The sequence below is a fragment of the Actinia tenebrosa genome, unplaced genomic scaffold (genome assembly GCF_029948245.1).
Source record: "Actinia tenebrosa isolate PJP-AT-01 unplaced genomic scaffold, QUT_ActTen_1.0 PGA_scaffold16__25_contigs__length_10494907, whole genome shotgun sequence".
NCBI classification, from domain to species: domain Eukaryota; kingdom Metazoa; phylum Cnidaria; class Anthozoa; order Actiniaria; family Actiniidae; genus Actinia; species Actinia tenebrosa.
This window is the reverse complement of record NW_028292576.1, coordinates 4,702,707-4,720,338: the sequence shown is the minus strand read 5'-3', so window position 1 is coordinate 4,720,338 and position 17,632 is coordinate 4,702,707. Positions and strand designations below refer to the sequence as shown.

At 35.4% G+C, this 17,632-nt stretch overlaps 1 long non-coding RNA gene across 1 annotated transcript; it reads left to right on the top strand.

The window, feature by feature from the left end:
• Positions 1-413: 413 nt before the first annotated feature.
• Positions 414-8,245, top strand: LOC148910625 (uncharacterized). The gene is made up of 3 exons (XR_016120014.1): positions 414-587; positions 6,536-6,688; positions 7,625-8,245. It is a non-coding gene; the product is annotated as an uncharacterized LOC148910625 (long non-coding RNA).
• Positions 8,246-17,632: the final 9,387 nt, after the last annotated feature.

Sequence of the window (17,632 nt, the reverse complement as noted above, 5' to 3'; positions counted from 1 at the left end):
ACATTCCCTTTATCTGTGATTAACTTTGGTTAACCAATCAGAACTAAAGTCTGACAGATCCTCGATGTGCGAAAAGTAGGAAAGGAATCAATGGAGAAAACTCCCCGAAACATAGCTGAAAGTAGGGACAAATGCTTTACCTTTGCTTTTGTTTTTGGCAAAAGTTCGGCAAATATTTCGAGTTTCATCACATTATCTGCAATTGACATTGGCTTGGCTTGTCTTGAACGCGTGCTACAAAGTCCTGTTAAAGTTAGAGAACTGTCTTATATATATATAGCAGTGAATATTTCAAAAGGCTGCTATGAATAGGAGGGAACTCAAAAACAAAATTTGCGATGAGAAATTCGTGCTTGGTCTCCCTGTGTTTGATAGTATCCCATCATGCTTTATTTTATCACTTGTCCCGCTCAAAACCAACTTCGTAGCGATGGCAGAACATAATTTTTTCTACCCTAAAAAATAAAGAAAAGGAGAAAAACGAGTACTCAAGACCCCTGTTTACTGCTAAATAATGTTTTTTTCTTGTGCTCTTGGTAAAAATCTTGGATAAAGTCGAAGGTTTGGAAAACAAACTGACACACGAGGTAAGCAACCGTCTCTTTACTTGTCGTACGCACTAAAATATGGAATGACCTAAAACCACCTAAAACCACCTACGACCACCTAAAACCACCTACGACCACCTAAAACCACCTACGACCACCTACAAACGCCTCACAAACAATCTAAAACCACCTAAAACAAGCCATAAATGTCTAAAAGTAGGGCAAAACAACCCAGAAACAACAAGTCACATTCATGAAATACGAGAATCGAACAAAGCCTTCACCTCCCCCCCCCCCCCACCCCCCACCAAAAAAATCTTACCCTCCCTGGTCCCTTTATACATCTATGAATTGAAGTCACGTTTTTACAATGTCTTTTTTTTGTCCAATAATCACTAATCATGATGAATTTACATAATGATTTTGTTAATAACTACAAAAAAATATGAATATCATGACTAATAAATACATTATAATCGAACATTCGTATATATAATCGATCTTCCTTTAGGGCCAACTACATCGTCCCTACAAGACGGAACATACACACCACATATACACACATGCAGTTGTGCCAATGATGCCACTTACGCAATGTTGACTCACATATTTTCCTCCTATTACATTTCCGGTGCTCAGGTCATCAATGAATATTGATATTTTCCTCGAACAATTTTCTAGCTTCGAAAAGGCATTAACACGCTAAAAACAACAACAAACAATTGAGTTCTTCTGATATTGAAATTCGTCGGGTAAAGAAATTATGAGAAAAACCTGACCTCATACCCCCTTCCACCTGAATAATGAGGTTTTGTTCTATAAAAGTATGAATAGAATGATCTCATATTTTGTGAATGTGTGTGTAAAAACATGACTTTAATCCATAGATGTATAAGGGGTTGTTTTGCCTTACTTTTAGACATTTATGGCTTGTTTTAGGTGGTTTTAGATTGTTTGTGAGGTGGTTGTTGGTGGTTTTAGGTGGTTGTAGGTGGTCTTAGGTGGATTTAGGTCATTCCACGTTTTAGTGCGTACACTCTTCTTGTCAACACTCGATCGAGTGATTCAAGCTTATTTTAGCTTCTTTTTAACTAAGATAAGTAATGAAAGCCAATATAAATATTAGAAGTCATATGAGTTATGTGTATATTATTAAGTTAAGTTATTTATTAAGGAGCAAGATCCCAGGATCCTAGGGGTAAAAATAGGGGGCAACACCAACATAATAATCTCCTTAAAATCAGTTAGCAATTCTGGAATCTTAAAATGAGTTAGAGAATTTTAAATAGGAGATTTTAGTTCATTGAAATAAAAAATGTGGTTGTTAATTAAAGAGCATATAAAAATGGTAAAACACAGCACCCTAAAATAAGCAAAACAATTCTTAATTTAAGTGTTCTTAATTTAAGACAAACAACTTGATTTAAGGTCAGAATCAATCTTCTTTATTCCATGCTAGCTTAATTAAACACAGATATGCATATTACACTTTAAAGTGCTACTCTGACGAAAATCGCTCAAACTTGGATTCAGCTGAAACTTCCTTAGAATACTCTTTAAAGGTCCAATGATCACTGTATGAAGTGTTTTCTCAATATTCTGGACAAAAGTATGATATTTTTACTATTATTTTTTGGAGTCTGTGACTTCATACACTCAACATCGAACATCGCTCCATACATTTTTTTGGAGTTTATGATCAAAATATCAGTAGTAAAGGGAGAAAGAAATACCCAAACACCCCAAAATATAAATTATAGTCACAAGTAATGTGAAATAAGCACATTAGCCACCCTTTGGGCTTCATAGGAATAAAATAAATTAAGGATTTATATACAAAGAAATATATGTAGCAATTAATAACTAGAACCACAGATGTCAAGAAGACATCATAATTGTCAACTGGAACTACTTCACAAAGTACTTCTTTGTCAAAAATAAGAAAAATCTTGCCTTGATCCAGCGTGTTTAAGCTTGCCTCGAGGCAAGCTGAGTTTGTTTTATGTCACAGAGTACTACTGTTTCCAGGATGTCTTCATCCCGTAATATTGCATGAAAATAATAATATTAATTAATTAGAAAGTAAATATTGATTAAATGAACCATATAAGGAACTCGGAGAAAATAAGAGCTGCAGATCTTGTTCTCACCAATGACGATGAAACCTTAATAGGGTCTTTGCAGGACTTGGTCATGTGCCTGGATACCACATAGCAATGCATTGCTGGTGAGCAAGCAAACCATTGTCACGCTTTGACAACAGTAGCTCGAAAGAAACAAAGAGTGACCTTTGTCTTAATTTACCCGTTATTTTAAGCAAAAAGTTACCATCAATTGAAAATAATTAGCTTTGTCTGACAAGAAACAAACCTCTTGTTGGATTTCGCTTCAATTCTGGCCGATTTTGTGCCGTATGTGGAGTTGAAAGGGAAGACATGTTAGCTGCATCGGGAACGAGCGGAGGCTAGTTTACGTTATTAGTAGATACATGTACATTTCATTGTATTTTGACTTATTTGAAGTGTAAATCCATGAACATCCCGAGTAAATTTAAGGATTTACAGCTTGTAAAGCCATCTGTGAACAAACAAATTGTTCTACGACATTGTGAATCTAGATTTCTTAACCTGAAATTTAAGAGTGACTGTCTGTAACCATCGAGCAAAACGTGGCAAACTTCGAAAAATCGATTTCGCTCATACTTTCAAGTTAGTTAGGGTAATGTATCCTAAGAATCGCTGTATAGTTGGTTTGATCAAATAACGCTTTATTATGGAGAAAAATGGAATTTTTCAAACACTCCCGAAAACGCCGTTCGCGACAGTAAATTTTGACTTAAATTTCGCGGCTGCTGGACAAAAAATAAGCAATACTGGGAATTAAAACAACCCATATTCTTGAAGAACAATCTATTGAGTACGATATGCGTGACTTTGGGATCAATTGTACAATTTTAAGATAACAAAATAATTTTATTCGCTAGACGTGTGTTTAGAGTATCAAACAATAGGTCTTACAAAAATATTCATTCTGAATGTGCTTAACCTCTCAGTCGCGTGAAACTTCGCTGGTTGATTATTCAGATGTTGGTCTTTCTAGTGATGTAAAGAAATCTTTGGGCAAATGATTGTGTGTCACGCAGTATGTCTCCAAACTTTGGTCAAATTACTCATTTCTGACCTCTGGCCGCTTTCTATAACAGACAAGATACTAGTGTTTATAAGTAAAATATAAACTCAAAAACAAGCCTAAAACACTTTTATAGCCTTAGATAATGTAGCTGTTTAAGAATTCTTACCTGGCAAACTCTGAAACCTAGATTTTTATGAATGTTTTTGGACACAACATCAATTTGGTTTCTTTCATTACCGACTCGAACTTGTCAACGGCCGAATGCCACAGGGAGCCCAACCTTTCTTGTTGTGGTGCAAAACACAGGAAACCCAGATTGATTAAAAAATCGTTTTAATTTGTTTTAATGATGATGCAAACACACACAATAAAAAATTTCACAACTATTCCAGTAAAACTTACTGAATTACATGATAATCTATAATATGAATGACTAATAAAGTGGGGAAAAACCTGCAGTAGAACCTTACTAATCAGTGGTAACAGTTCTAAATTGATTTTAAAGAAGTTGAACCGTATACACTACATGCAATTTTTCTGCTCGGCATGTCATCATAAATGATCACCGGCCTCTAAGGTTCATAATTAGTACCGAACAAATGTATGTGACAGAGGCACCCACGACTGATTCGTCAAAAGAGGAATGTCAAAACCTAACCCTCGTGCACGTGTTCACAAAAGCAACCAGGATAGCTTGTTTGTGATAGCAGTTATAGTTGACGTCATTCTCCAGTTGAGACGTGCAATGCCAGACCTGAAATCCGTCAGCTTTAGAGAAGATAACGCTGCCTGTTATCACAGCTCCGTAACCATACTTGGAGTTCAAAACCTCGCCAGGAAGCACAAAGTGAACGTCGCATGGATTTTTCAGGTCCTCAAGGAGGCAAAAGTCCTTGCGATCGCAAAGCTGCTGTACTGAAGAATCACATGCACACTTATCTAAACTCTGGAAATGACATCACGAGCGCAGTACAGATGAAAACCGCTATGGAATCACATGGTGGCGTACGTGGTCTAAGTGTAGCACTGTGTGGTTTATAGATTCCCGGGACATATCCCACAGAGAAATGGGAAGGCGTAAGCCTTGACAATGATGTTATCTTCAAAAAGCGTAACATTGTGGTTTGGAGAGCATACGGCGTTGGAAAAGGAAAAAAGATACCCAACACGAAATTTGAAACAACGAAGACATCGTCAGCTCTAGCCTTACCCACCCTTAGGAAGATGGAGTATTCTGATGACCAGGTTCCAGATTTCTGCGATGTCATACCTAGACAAAGTAGGACATATAAACCAAAGACCACTACAGATTCCCGCAAGGAAAACAGCGATACCGATGATGACACGCTGTTCACCTGTTCCGAAGAAGGATGCGTAAAAACTTTCCAAAGATTTTCATGTTCTGCATCTACTCCAATAAAATCGTGGGTGCCTCTGTCACATACATTTGTTCGGTACTAATTATGAACCTTAGAGGCCGGTGATCATTTATGATGACATGCCGAGCAGAAAAATTGCATGTAGTGTATACGGTTCAACTTCTTTAAAATCAATTTAGAACTGTTACCACTGATTAGTAAGGTTCTACTGCAGGTTTTTCCCCACTTTATTAGTCATTCATATTATAGATTATCATGTAATTCAGTAAGTTTTACTGGAATAGTTGTGAAATTTTTTATTGTGTGTGTTTGCATCATCATTAAAACAAATTAAAACGATTTTTTAATCAATCTGGGTTTCCTGTGTTTTGCACCACAACAAGAAAGGTTGGGCTCCCTGTGGCATTCGGCCGTTGACAAGTTCGAGTCGGTAATGAAAGAAACCAAATCGATGTTGTGTCTAAAAACATTCATAAAAATCTAGGTTTCAGAGTTTGCCAGGTAAGAATTCTTAAACAGCTACATTATCTAAGGCTATAAAAGTGTTTTAGGCTTGTTTTTGAGTTTATATTTTACTTATAAACACTAGTATCTTGTCTGTTATAGAAAGCGGCCAGAGGTCAGAAATGAGTAATTTGACCAAAGTTTGGAGACATACTGCGTGACACACAATCATTTGCCCAACGATTTCTTTACATCACTAGAAAGACCAACATCTGAATAATCAACCAGCGAAGTTTCACGCGACTGAGAGGTTAAGCACATTCAGAATGAATATTTTTGTAAGACCTATTTTTTGATACTCTAAACACACGTCTAGCGAATAAAATTATTTTGTTATCTTAAAATTGTACAATTGATCCCAAAGTCACGCATATCGTACTCAATAGATTGTTCTTCAAGAATATGGGTTGTTTTAATTCCCAGTATTGCTTATTTTTTGTCCAGCAGCCGCGAAATTTAAGTCAAAATTTACTGTCGCGAACGGCGTTTTCGGGAGTGTTTGAAAAATTCCATTTTTCTTCATAATAAAGCGTTATTTGATCAAACCAACTATACAGCGATTCTTAGGATACATTACCCTAACTAACTTGAAAGTATGAGCGAAATCGATTTTTCGAAGTTTGCCACGGATTTTGAATTTTGCTTGATCGTTACAGACAGTCACTCTAAAACAACAAACCCGTTCTCCACATGTGTTTTTTGTTGTTGTCACGATAAATATCAGAATAAATATGGCATTATGAAGTAAAGACTAGGCTTTGAAATATATTTTTCTTTAATTTATTTGATAATAAATAAAACTAAAAGATATTTTTATTATCAGCTTTCTTATCATATCCTCGCGTGTGTAAAACTTTACGAACAAAAATATGGTGGTTTATTATAGTAATGGAATTCTTACCTTCATAAGCCAATTGTATACTGGCAGCATCTCAGATAGAGAAATTGTTGTAAGGAGTGGGTTGCTTTCAGGTTTTCAGGATGGCGACCAGGTCATGGCCGACAAAGTCTTTCAAATTGATAGTCTACTGCCTTTGGGTGTAAAAGGTAAACATACCACTATTTCTTGGAGGCGATGCACAAAAGTCTGCTGAGGATGTCATAAAAACACAGCAAATAGCCAGTGTACGTATCCATTAGGAAAGGGTGATCATCTAGCCTCCTTTGCAGCCGCAAAGCCGATTCCCGTCATTCCCCCACTAGCGTCTGCTCAAACTTGAACAACATTCCTTTCTTTAAAATTGACCAATAAGGGAGGGCCCCACAAAATCTTGTGGGTATGACCTTGACCTTGGCCGTCTTTCCCGCGAACAACTATTCCCTGACTGTATGATATGGTCTAGATTGAAAGTAGTAGTTCATGAAGAACAGAATATTTACAGGATCATTTAGGATGTTGTGTCACGCAGTTTACTTGTGCTATATATGAACATGAGCTATGCTGAGAAAGCTACAAGGGCTATTATTCAAATTACCAAATATTCTGGTACGGCTTTTCTTAGGTTCCTCTTTCTTTTTTATAAAACACATATCTTCAAAAATCGAAACTTTTTTGGGCGTATTTTCCACATTTACGTGATACATGTGCAAATATAAACTGCAAACTTTCTTATGCCATTTTGCGCAGTAAAATGAAAAAATTGCATATCACCTAGCAATTTGAATGGCTAATAGAAAACAATGAAGATAGGAATGTTGTTCAAGTTTGAGCAGACGCTAGTGGGGGAATGACAGGAACCGGAAGCGACTCACAGCGGCTGCAAAGGAGGCTATGATCATCAAGATCAAGAAATTTCATATCTGGGATAAAGTAATTCCACATTTGGAATGTGGACTGAACCAGATGGGGACTGTCTGTCCTTTCTTATGCAATACCCATGATCCTCTTATTTCTGAGTGGGGAAGAGTGCAAACACTAAGAGTGGTCACATTGAAATACAAAATAGTATTAAATTGTGCTAATTCTAGTTTTCTGTTGTTTCATTACGTTTGGAATATTTTACATACTTTTGGTGTTTGCTAACTATAAGATAAAGGTGATGTTTATTGTTTCATTTAAAGGAAAGTAAAGCAGACCAAAAAGGAACTGAGAGAGCTTTTGTCACTTGGACTGCTTTTTTTTCAATTGCAGAAAATAATACATTATGTAATATACTTACAAGAAGAAAGAAAGAAGTATTTAATTATACACAATGCACTGACAGAAATGCAGTCATTTAATTGACAAGGTACATGATTGTAGCAAAAATATGAAGCTAAAGATTTATACATAATTAAGCAAGTGCAAAAATATAGATAGCAGGTTTAAGTCAAAAATCCAGTATTCTGTGGAAGAAAATTAGTTTTGGTGATCCTAATATAAAAATCAGACCACTAATCATTAACCAGAAATACCTTTGAGCCATAAAATATGAGGGTCCACAATAAGGGTTCTCAGATCCCGCGTTCCTGCTCATTTTTGTTTGCAATCCCGAGCCCGCTAATTTTTTTTTTTTTTTTTTTGATAATGAATTTAATTTGAAAATATGTGTAATAGAGACAAAACATGTTGTTGTGTTGCCCACGTCTTAAAAATCTGGGACGAATTTTTTTTGATCTGTGCTGTTTAGGATTGTTTGTAATAAAAATGATGTTCTGGTGATACTGGTGATCTTTAGCAATATAAAATCCAATGTAGTCATATCTTGTGTTTGTCTCTTGTTATGTCTCTCGTTTTTAATTGTTTCCTTTTTGTCTTTTGCTGTTTACAGTAGTTGATCACATTTTTATATTGGTTTTTTTTTATTTTTTTTTTTAAACATTTTTTATTATTATTTGTCATTTTTATAACTATAACAATACAAAACAAAAGAAAAACTAGTAAATCATAGCTAGGCAGAGATATAAAATTAACAATCTTTTTAGATATTAAATAATTATTAGAAATCGGCACATAAGAAATTAAGTTATTTTTGTCAGCATAAAAGCAGGTTTAATTAATTAATTTTCTCCCACACAGTAAGCTTATCTCTAACTTGGGCTATTCGTTTTTCTATTTTTTTGGTATTTTTAACTATAGTTATAAAAATATTTAACTCTGGTCTGAGATTCTTTGTTTTACAATACACTATACTTTGTTTTCCTATTAATATAAGATGGTTGATTAAATGAAAGTTATTTTCTATATTGTATAAGCCGAATAAAATATTCATAGGTTTTGAAAGATCCATCACAATATTGTATTCAGCTAGCCATTTTATTACTTCTAACCAAAACAGTTGGGTGTATCAGCACTAACACAATAAATGCTCGAGCGTTTCATCTTCTCCACATCCGAAAGTACATGATGCTGATTCACAATAACCAAACTTCTTTAACTGAATATTTGTGTACAAAATCCTATTAGGATCTTGAATTGAAATTCCCTTGTCCGAGTGTCTAAAGCAACTTGGAAAGGCAAAGCATAGATTTTTTCCCAATCAAGAGAACAATTTGAGTAAATTGTATTGTATCTCTCTTGAGCTGTAGGCACTACAAATAGTTTCGAAGCAAATTCTTTATAAAAATCTTTGGAAGTAACTTTGGTTATGTCAGTTTTGACTGAATTTATAAAAAATCCCAGACTTTTGGAGTCATCAACAGCCATGCGTATTACGTCTTCATGTTGAAATATCCCTTCTCGCCATTTACGAGGAATCGCGTTAATCAGACCAAACCAAATTAAGTAATCCCTCAGACCTTTAGCCTTCAATTCCTCCCATTGCAAGAAGCCTCCATTGCGACTTAACACGTCACCCAGTCTATGGATTCCAATCATTGTGTAATTTGGGTAGAAACATGACATTTTATTCACCCTAATAAACTTTTTATTCCATATAATCTGATGTAATAAATCTTGTATTGCCTCTACTTGTTTATGTTGAAAGGATAGAGCTGACCATAACTTCAAACATTCTCTATAAAAGGGTGGTGTTTTCAGAGGCAAACTCTCAAGATCATAATTACATCTTGATAAGTAAGACCCGCCAACTGTTTTCAAAAACCTATCCATTATAGACATCCAAGCAGGTTTATCTCCATTTTCTCCCAATAAAAAGTATCTTTTTAGAAGGGACATTTTTTGTGCATTAATTAAACATTCTAAATCTAACATTTTTAGACCTCCTTCCTGATAATCCCCAATCAAGGCTTTCCGTTTGACCTTGTCTTTTCCTTTCCAAATAAAGTCAAATATTATACTATTAGCTTCGTTTATTATTTCTTTTGAGTTGGGAACAAGAGATTTTGAAAGTTTTGACAATATTTGAATTTTTCCAATTATCGTTAAGTTTCTCCATTTCCATTAATTGAGCGTCATTTTTAGGGATCTGATTATTGATTTCAGGTTGAGTTCTAATACTTTATTCTGATCATAAGTGAAATAGATTCCCAGAATTTTTATGGGTTGATCCACGCGCTTTATGTCGATGTTCATTTTAGTTGATGACTTTCCACCAAGATGTAACGCTTCTAGTTTACTGTTGTTTATTTTAAGGTGTTTCGATACAGTTTCGTGATCACCAAACAGAACTTTTTCAATCGTCGCGTTGACAATGTTCTGTTTGCTGGATCATTTTAAAATTTATACCAGTTGTTGCTCTTGGTTTGAAGTTTGTACTAATGTATATTTTATTAAAATCAAAGTCTTCAACGCAAGAAAATTGAGAAAAATCGAAAATTGGAAAAAATAAAAGTGCGCGCGATTCAGATGTGCTGTAGAAAAACTGTTAACTCCTAAGAATCCCCAATTCATGACAAACAAAATATCAAGGATTTAAAGAAATTCTTATGTTAGATTTGGAGAAAATCGCATGCACATTTCATACTCTCAGTTTTGTTTATCGCTTTTGAGCACTCGGTTTACAAAATTACTATTAAATAAAATTATTCAAAAATATCCTAAAATGTTGCTGTTGCTCTTGTTTTTAAACTGTGTAAGTTTGGTCAACTAGTTCCTTGCTGGTCTTGAGAACGAAATTTTTTTCGAAGAGCGTTTTTAAGTAAAGATTTGGCAAATCTTCGAAGTTTTGCGTTTTCCACGATTTCTCATAAACGGCTAAATCATCTGCAAATAAATTGAGTTTTATATGTCGATGATTGATGATAAAGCCTCTCACATAAAGATCACCTCTAATGCTAATTGCCAATAGTTCAAGAGAAATAATGAACAAGTAAGGCGAAAGAGGGTCGCCCTGTCTAACGCCTCTTTGAATTCCGAAGAATCCTGTAGCATATCCATGGTTGAGGACACAGCTCTGTATATTCTTATACATAGTGTTCACCCATCTAATAAATAAATTTCCAAAATTAAAAGTTCTAAGCGATTTCCTCAGAAAGCTCCACCTTAGGTTGTCAAAAGCTTTTTCAAAATCAATAGCTAACATTAAACCCGGTAAATTATGTTCTTCTGTATACGACATTAGATCATCGATTAATCTTACGCCATCATGAATTAGTTTGCCTTTCACATAGGCATTCTGATCTCTGTGAATAATATGAGGCAGAACAGGCTCTAATCGTTTAGCAAGAGCTTTCGTAGCGATCTTCACGTCTACATTTATCAATGAGATAGGTCTCCAATTTCCTAGGAAGGTTTTGTCTTTGTCTTTTTTCTCTATGAGCTTTATAATAGCTTGCTTCTGCGAGGTGGAGAGTTCTCCTTTTTCGTATGCTTCGTTCAAACTATTGACTACTAATTCACCAAGAACTGACCTAAAACATTTGTAGAATTCTGCATTCAAACCATCATTACCGGGAGTCTTACCGTTTTTCATAGTGAGTAAAGCCTTATAACATTCATTTTTGGTGAGTTTTCCTTCATTTGCAGCTTGAATGTCCTTTAGGTACTCGTCATTTAGAAACGTCGTAGCTTTTCTAATACAAGTTGGCACTGAATGATTGTTGCTGGGATCGAATTTTTGCCTGTCCTCAAAATGTGCGCGTTCATTTCGGCCCTAGTGAAGAAGGGCATTCTCCTGATGTCTTTAGGCCATCCATCTTTAGGGTAGCTAGGCAAAAGGTATGAATCTGGTTTGCTTGGGTAGCTTGCTTGTTGTCACTCTTTTCGCTTCATGTAGATTTTCCTGGCATCTGGATGGACAATATTTTTGTCTCTACCTGACTCAATATATTCCTCGATCCTATTGAATGAAAGAAAAACAGTTCGCCATCAACATCAATAAAGTAAATCAACTAAAGGAAATTTGTATTTATTATTTCTTTTAGTTTTTTTTTGTGGAAAGAGTCTGTTTGGAAGAAAGATGATAATTTTGCTGACTGGGCAATGTCATGTAAAGTTTGGCACGACCGGCGGCAATCATTTCTAATTTCAGTTAAAATAGTAAAACTGTACTTTGAGAATTATAAGCACATAAATTTGAATATATTCTGTATGTTTGAATACCAACATTTTCTAAAGTTCAGAGTAAACGTGTGTGGATTTAAATCTCACCTTCTTACTAACTTAACCTTCGTTTTGAGGCCTTTCAACGAATCTTCTCGGCACTTGAGCCTGAAACGCAATTCGTCTGTTTTAAGAGAGCATGACTTTCTTCCATAGAGACTAGCTCTTGGAATATCTTTTTCAGTAAGGGTGATTTCCATCAGATCTGTAGCATTTTACCCGATTTTATGACAACAATAACAAACTGGACAAAACTCGAAGGAAAACTTTGCTCCCAGAGGACTGAATAGCCACGTTTCCGTGAAAACTCAGCCCAGTACAACCGCGCTGTTGCCATATTTCGATTCGGTGTATGGAAGGTCAAGCACATTTGTACTTGACTAGGTTAAAAGCACATGCTGGTAGTGAATTCCGAACATGTCCCAAATATCCATACATCAGTTGCGTAAATTCCCTGTATGCTACACTACGGAAAAACCTGTTAAAAGAGGAACCAGAATTAGAACTGTAACATTGATACAATTAAACTATTATAATTATATTTCTGTGGATTGAAAGCGAATATTTAGGTAGATTACTGTTTTGTGTTTTCAACCGATCGCATTTTGGCTTAGAAGAACATGACTTATGCTTCCTCGGCTGGCTTATCTTCTTCTGTCTCTAGTTTTGTATTTCCCAGCGGACATTCTTAGGGACCATCTGTCCAAGCTAACTTATTCGAAACTGGGATAAAGAGTAATGCAATAGGGATGATACTACGCTTCTTGCAAAACGAGATTGAAGAGCAGCAAAGCACTCGTCAATTTCTACGCAGCATTCATACACGTGTTGGAGCTAACTAGTATTGCTTTTTCCACAGGAAAACCTAGGAAAAAAAGCACGGGATTAAGAGCAACTCAGTTAGAACAAATAAAAAAATAAAAAAAATGGATTAATTTGAACCGACTTTCAACAATCGATGGCGGACGAAGAGCTTACCAGTAACCCACAGCAATTGATCCTTCCAATCGTCTGTCTTGAAGCTCTTGACGTTTTTCTTTTTCTTCTCTCTTTCGTATTCTTCTAACCTTTTTGCACTACCAATCGGTCCCTAACTATATGGACCAGTAGCTTGAATTTCTATCGTGCCACGGCTCGCATTTTGTAGGTTTATTTCGTCTGTCTTGTCAACAAAAGCAGATTGCAACTCGTCCTGGATTTCATCACAGGATGAAATGGCGAATTTAAATGACTTTAAGAAAACCTTAAAGTTATTTAAATCTGTATATGAGCTTTAATGCTAAACTTAAATCTCCTTAAAGACTAATATAAGAAAAAGTTAGCTTTAAGTGACATTTAGTTAGTCTTTACAGAAAAGTGATATAAGTGAATTTAATATGCAGCTTAAAGCTATCTTAAAGGCACAAAGAGATTTAAGAGCATTTAAATGCACGATTAAAGTATTTCTAAAGATCTATACACATTACTTTATCTTTAAGGGTAAGCAGTAAAGCCTGTCTTTTTGGTCACCAGGATCCTCTACTCTAGGTACTCGAGATACGCATCGGTGAGATATGTTTGAGCTTTAAGTTGACCTTAAAATTTCATTAAATATGTAATCAAATAAGTTTTATTTAGTTTGATGTCCATAGGCCTGGGAACACGACAACTGAAACATTTGCACCAACATTGTAAATATATGCCGTTAATCCTAAATAAATAAGGTATCATAGTAGCACAAGTTATATATCTGCAATGATATGACTTAGATATTCACCTTACATTTTCGAAAATCTCCTGCTGGATCGAAGAAATGTTGTTTAGAATGTAATCTTCTGTCAAGGCAAGTCGGCTTTCAACTTCTGTATTCTGTGGCTACGTTGGATTTCGAATCCTCCTAGTTTAATATATCCCGTTTATAAAAATATATACCTTTTGAATTCTTCTTCATAAACTTGGACTTGTTTTAAATCGAAGTCAGCAGACCTTAATTCTCGAAACCTATTGTCAGCAAGCCCTATAAAGTTCTCGCACAATATGCTGCTAAGAACCCGCGCATTCGGAGTTCAGCAGCTTGATTACGAAAAGGAAAGATCGCTGTACCACGAATAAACCTTTCCGATGTCCATTCAATGTCTTTGAACAACGCGAAGACAGAAAAAAAAGCAGCTTTTTGCCGTAGCTTGGGACTGCTTCTAATCCAAACAAGATAAATACTTGGCGGGAATTATCGAAGTTCGCGCGCATTGTTGTGGCTTATCGGATTTCATTTTATTTACTTTGATCACGAGCACAGTGCATGGCTTCACTATTCTGCTTATATGCAGTGATTGGCTAAGAAATCCAATCCTTCTAGATTTCAAAATCTAAATGCGCGCTTTGGCCACTCACTTGTTGGAGAAAGATGTGTAGAAGTTACACGTAAATGCCAATCTCCAAATGTAACACTTTTAGCTTCATTGCACGATGGAGTTGCATACTTTGACATGATCGATGCACCATCAAACACTATAGAGTTGCTTATTTTTTTTAGTGACGCATTAAAGGCCATTTCTCCAAGGACCGATCGACCTGTTATAGAATACGAAGACATTGTCATAATGGACAATTTAAACGTACATCATTACAAAAGAGGTGAAATTCTTGAAGATGTTTTCAACAACAATGAGCTGGAACTTCTCTACACACCTATGTACTCACCAGATCTTAATCTTGTAGAATCAGTATTTTCCAAACTCAAAACTGTACTAAGGTATGACATTCAAAAGTTAGTGAATTTTGATTTAAAAGTTGCTATTACAGAGGCCCTTTACTATGTTACCCCGCTCAATGTGACGGGTTATTATAGAAACAACTGTTATATTTTTGGGTGAGACTCTGTTTAAGAGCGACTTTCTGTAAGAGTCGACCAAACATCGGCACAAGTCAAAAAATCGATTTCGTTCATATTTTGTTTTTAGATAGCCCTTAGTGTAAAATAAATCGAGGTGTTGTTAGTTTTGAAAAAAAAATTTTTTTTCCCACGAAATTTACGAAAATAGATTTCGCCCAAATGCAGGTGGAAAATGACCGACGAGGTCAAGGAATTTAGTACGAAAATAAGCGCATCCTACAGCTAAACTACTTAACAATTTTTTCGGTTGGTACTTTTTACCGAAGGAATAGGTATTCCTCTTGCTTTTCGTTGTATTTATTCTAGAATATTTGGCGATTTAAGATTCGAAAAAATATTTCTACCGTGTACACTTTTTCCAAAGTTTAAAAATGCAAATTAAGGCCTTAAAATACTACTCATAAAAACTATGTGCGGAGATACCAAATTATTCAAAACCTACACCCAGAGGATTATCTAATGTATTTCTATCAGATTCAAAAGAAAAATCTCTGGGCAAATCATTTTTAGCTTTCCGTTGAGGTCTTTTTACGATCTCTATTTCGCGATATTTCAACCGTAAACAGCTTGTTGCGTTACCTCCACCGACGTGACTATAATTTTAATTGCAATCATTCCATCGCTAAATTTTGCTAAAACTAGGGGATCAAACCAAGAAAAAGACATCATAGTAATATCCAACACATTTCAATTGCGATATATTGGCATATTTTATCACATACTTTTCTAACTCATTCTATTGCGTGACACAAAGCATGCTTTGTCGGTAAAAAGTATATGTGAACTAACCGGCTCCAATCTCACATTATTGTGATTGATATATGCTTTCGCAAGATCTTCAGCGTGACTTTGAACCAGCTAAACTGTCCTCATATAGATGCAGAACATTTCCAAACATTCAACATATATCAACATCATAAAAATGGTGCGTGTTGCCAACCAGCGAAATTCACTCGTGTAAATAACTTAAATTAGGCTGCGTTCATAATGTATGAAAGGGGGGAGGGGGGGGGGGGCAGGTGAAATTGAGGGGGGATCGGGAAAATTTTGGTAGGAAAAAGGGGGGATGCACAATTTTTGAAAGAAGCTACAAGCCTTGCTTAGGGGGGATTGTATTTTTTTGCATGACTTTAAGGGGGATGTTGAGAATTATTCTGGATATTTCAAACTTCTACCTGCCCCCCCTCTGCCATACATTATGAACGCAGCCTTATATAACAACAACAACAAAACAAATAAAAATCAATACTTTTATAATATTGCATAAAGATGATTAGGATTGGTAACGCATTTTATGGAAATAATTATATGAACATTTATACATACAGAATATATATGTACGTATGACGTGTATGTGTGGAATATGTGAATATAGATATTATGCGCATACATAAACATACGTCTATACTCGTAGAGTGCATGCACTAAAACCGTGAACATTAAATAGTACTAATTAGTACTATTTCATACAGAATCCTTTGTTTTCTATTGTTTAATTATCACTATTTAGTGCTAAAAATTAGTATCTGTTTCACGGATTTAGTGTGAGCACTCTAACTTATTTGGAACTAAGTTGATGTGCAACTATGCACAAAACGCCAAATAAATATGTTTGTCTGTCTATAAAAAGTTAATACACTTATTTCAAAAAAGTTAGTCACCCGAAAAGCTATAAAGCTGAGGCCGACAAGGATTATGGGTAGATTCATTTTACACGTTCAACCGCTTGATAACTGTTCATGGACTTGCGAATCTTTTACCGGTTATAGTCTCACCTCTTCTGAGCATCATCGAGCTGCAGTTGGTATTAAAAAAGCTTTGTATGTATATGCTTCCTTGATATGAAAAGTTTCCCATGATTCTCATATCAGTGATCTCAGCTTTCTAGGTTTTTGGTGACTAACTTTATTGAAATAAGTGTATACATTTATCTCTGAAACGATAATAAATATAGATCTTAGACTTGCTCCAGTACTTCTTGGTCGAAGTGGCCGGGAAGTACTCCAGCGAGAGAGATAGATGCCTGGGTTGGTGTGAAAGATTACAACACGATAACACAACAAGGAAAAAGATTTTAAAAGATAAACAATGTCAAACCCTCCTTTGGGGTATTGGTATTTGTTATTGAATATAGGATACTTTTATCAAGTTAGCGTTATTTACCAAATGTCAAAAGTAGTACGAAGGAGGACTAACTACCACAATGTGCGTATTTTCGTCAGAATGCAATTTTCATATATCTTCTTCACTAGAAGCCGAGAAGCAATTTCATCTATACCAGCTTCCTCAAGAGCAGGAACAGGACTTGCCTAGTTGTTCGAGCTTGTTTGATATACCTTCTTGCGTTTGACGGGTAACGACTCGACTGACTTATTTCTGTCTCTTCGATCATAGCTACACGGACCTCCAACTATAGAACTATTAAAAAGAACAAACCACTTCCATGTTTATACAGTGCTTGCTGAACTTTCCCATGGAAAGATGACACGTGATTTTAATCATTGCGGCAGTCAACTCAGTGTTAGTTTCATGCATTATCAAAACAATGTTTATTGAAGGAAATTGCTATTATTAAATGCTACTGGATTAGTAAAACCATATTTTGAAAATCCAATGAAAGAGCAGCTAAATAAAATAAAGTTAGTTCACTGATATATTTAGTTTGAAAGTTATTGTTGTTCGATTTTCATCTGCGTGTTCATTTTACTGACAAAGCATGCTTTGTGTCACGTAATAGAATGAGTTAAAAATGTATGTGATAAAATATGCCAATATA